Here is a 3635-nt window from a genome sequence, read left to right on the forward strand (position 1 = left end):
AATAATAAATAATAAATAATAATAAAATATAATAAAATATTAAATAATACTATTTAATTAAAAATAATATTTTAATAAAAATAATAAAATAATACGAAAAAGGCAGTTTTCTGTAAAAGCTTTAGAAAGACAGCTTTAAGCACAGGATCTCATAATTACCTTCATAAGACACTTAGGGAGTGGTAAGAACATATTAGTGAGGCAAAGATAAATAAAAGATAAAAAGTTGAAGAAAAGATAAAAATCAAAGTAAAAGTCTGTAAAGTATTAATGACAGAAAAACAGACAGAGACTAGCGAATGAACTAGGGCAACATAGTTAGTCCTTGAGTTGCGACTAGGGTTAGATATTATATAAAAAGTTAAACTGTTTCAGTATAGACTTAATGAACCTATACTTGGGACAGGCTAACTATTCATACCGAAATTTACATAAGCTTTAAATACATACGTTAAATAGAGAAATCAGAGAAAAGTAAAGAGATACAGAAAAGAGAGTAATCAAAGCAGAGTAAAGAGAAAAAGAGAAAAGAGTAGTATGATAAAAAGTAGAGGACCTGTTGAAGGGTCATTTGTTGCTTAAAGCAACACAAGAGGTGCTTGTTTGTTTATTTGTTGCATTAAGGCAACTCCAGAGTTATTTGTTTGTTCATCTGCTGCATTGAGGCAGTCAGATAGATGGTGGTGCGACCACTGAGAACGCTTTCCTGCAGTACAGATCCATATTTTAATTCTGTAAGGCAGAGGGGTTATTTCCTGCTATAGAAGTACCGTGACCACCTGTTCCATTTCTGTAGTGGCAGAGGGGTTATTTCCTGTATACAGAAGGTGTGTCGGCATACATCCCTGCAATGGCAGATGTGTTATTTCCTGCGTGAAGTGGGCCCTGTGGTGGCAGAGGGGTTATTTCCTGTACACAGGGGTATAGCCAACTGGAAAGCCATACCCGTTTCAGCTGCTTCGGGTTACGTCAGGAGCGAGTAGAAACCGACAGATGAGCTCATTACCTGCACTAGGGCTAGACATGCATCATACTTGGTTGTGCATTTTCTCTATTATGATTGTTGCATGAATGTATGCTTTCTTTGTTTGTATTCTATTCTCTGTGTCTGTGTTTGTGCTATTTTCTTGTATTTTTCTGTTTGTGTTTTGCTATCTGTTTTCTTTATCTTCTCTATTTATCTGTCTTCTGTTTACTACTTCTCTATATTCTGTCATTCGTCTGCCAAACAACACAGAATTAATGAACTTAACTAATAACCCCGACCCTACTAAGAACTCCCTAGTTCTTACCCCTTCTCTCTCCCTTCTCCCTCCAGATGGAAGCATGAGTACCCTTCCGTAGTTCATTGATGACCGTCCGTAAAGAGGATTCCGCTCTAGGTAGTCTTCTGAGTCTAGGGAGAATCCCGTTCTCTATTCATATGTATATACAATGAGACCAGCCAACGTCTGCATCCCGTTTGTACGCAAACTTTAACCTAAATCTTATGTACGAGACTCTTGTTATGTGGCTAATTGATGAGGTACTAGAGTGACGACATATGGCAATGACTGATTGTGCATAGGAGTGATAGACGACCTTCCACCTTTTGATGACGTTCCACCTGACTTGAGTTTTGAAGACTTAGAATGTACTTTTCCTCACTTTAGTAGTTTAGAAGGACTAGGTGAGTATAGAGTTTAGGCTAGCCTGGGTGCCATCTTAGGGACTTCTTGAACAGGTCAGGGTTTGGGATGTTGTATGTATATATATGTATATAGATATTATTTAGCTATGTCTAGGAGTGTTCTAACTAAAGATCTTTACTCTAATAAAGGCTGGTTCACGGAATGTTATCAACTGCTTGAGATGTATTTATGTATGGTTGTTTATAACTGTTTATTCTATTATTATTTGTGAATTGCTTATGAATGATTCTATTTATTAATCCAAATATTTTTTTAAAAAGTACCTCGCAAACTAATTACACTTTTAACAACGAATCAGGCTCATATAATAGATAATATTTAGGATGACAAATTGGTAGCGCTCAGTTTTCGGTATGTCCTAGGCGTATTGAAAATTGGGTCGTTACATTTTAACTAGCTAAAGTTGCTAGAATGGTTAGAACAGCTCCAAGAAAACAAATTCAATAAATTTCACAATTTCAATTACTTAACCATAATCAAACTTCCACTTTTCAGCACTATATCAAACATAACAATTCATATAACCTAACCATCATTCAAACACATAATAGAGCCATATTTATCATAAATCAAGCATATAATAGTTTATCTATTCTCATCACAGGCACAGCCACAAGAATAATAATCTAATTGTCCTAACCTTTACCTCTTTTGAAGTTGAAAATTCTATTTTTACTTCTTTCCGGAATCAAAACCCTAACCGTATGGAATTGGAGCTTTGGCCTCTCTTTCAAGAATGAATGGCTGACCTCACCTCAAGCAAGGGAAGAGTTCTTGCCTACGATCACTACTGTTCTAGCAAGAATTAGAATTAGAATGGCAGAGTTGGAATAAAAGGGAAGAACAGAATTTGAATCTGAAGAAGAGGAAGAAGGAGAGTTGCTGGTTCTCACCCAACAAAGAAGCTTCGAAGATTCAGAGTGATGAGAGGTGGGTGGCCTTCCTTCTTGCTGCGGATGGCTTCTTCCTTCCTCTTCAGTTTCGTTTTGCTTCCCTTCTCTGTTCTTCTCCTTCGTTGTGCGTGTTTTGGTTCAAAAAATGAGAAGCACTATTAACAAGAGATAGAAAAAAAGGAAGTGGGTGAGGCGGTGCATAAGGCTTCGTGGCTTCTCCTCACCTCAACACAGCATCAATGCATGCTTGAAGAGGTGTGACCATGGTTCCAAATAGCGCTAAGAGCAGAGGTGATCAGGGTTAGGTTTGACTAGGAAAAGTTTGGTTCTGTTGAACCGAAAAAAGGAAAAGAAAGCCGTGTTTTTGAAAAAGAGGAAGGAAAAATCGAGTTAATGGTTAGTAACATTTTTAGGCTAATTTCTTAACTAATTCATTATCTACGCTTTATATTTTCATATATCTAATCGTATGCGCACCAGCGAACACGGTAAGGAATAAAAAAGCACAGGCCTCATGTGATAGGGTGGTTCCAATATCTCTGATGCCAGGGCATCTAGGCCAGTTTCACTGACCTTTTCTTTACTGTTTTAGGGTAGTTTCATGCATTTTCCTAGTGAATAAGGCAAGTTTTGGGTGAAAATACACTTACACCTTCATTTAAGCAACTATTGTGAATTTTGCATGATTTCATGAGATTTTTGCCAGAATTGCATGAGAATTTGATGATGCATAATCTCATGACTTTGGCTAGAGCTTTGATGCACTTTAATTGCTTGATTTCAGGACAAATGAAGCATGGAAGAACCATGTTAGCATTCACGTTAACTTAGTTAACGTGACTACTAACGTAGGATGGCAAAGAGCTTGCAACGTTAATGAGAAAAGTGATCACCAATAACGCCTGCGAAGCCATTCGTAGCTTACGTTAAGAGCCACGTTAACTAAGTTAACGCTGTACTTAACGTAGAAGAAAAAGAGGACTCCACGTTAACGAGAAACATGAACTCCAATAACGTTTCTCCTCAACATTAGTGGTAAAAGTGAACACCA

At 37.1% G+C, this 3635-nt stretch overlaps 1 long non-coding RNA gene across 1 annotated transcript in view; it reads right to left on the bottom strand.

Moving 5' to 3' along the window:
- LOC127739762 (uncharacterized) overlaps nucleotides 1-2834 on the bottom strand; it is a 37093-nt gene extending 34259 nt beyond the window's left edge. Inside the window, exons 1-2 of the long non-coding RNA XR_008000449.1 lie at nucleotides 2585-2834; nucleotides 2338-2481 (exon numbers count right to left, since the gene is read on the bottom strand). This is a non-coding gene — a long non-coding RNA (uncharacterized LOC127739762). The remainder of the gene's footprint in view (nucleotides 1-2337; nucleotides 2482-2584) is intronic.
- Between the last annotated feature and the right edge of the window lie 801 nt (nucleotides 2835-3635).

This window comes from Arachis duranensis, chromosome 6 (assembly GCF_000817695.3).
Source record: "Arachis duranensis cultivar V14167 chromosome 6, aradu.V14167.gnm2.J7QH, whole genome shotgun sequence".
NCBI classification, from domain to species: domain Eukaryota; kingdom Viridiplantae; phylum Streptophyta; class Magnoliopsida; order Fabales; family Fabaceae; genus Arachis; species Arachis duranensis.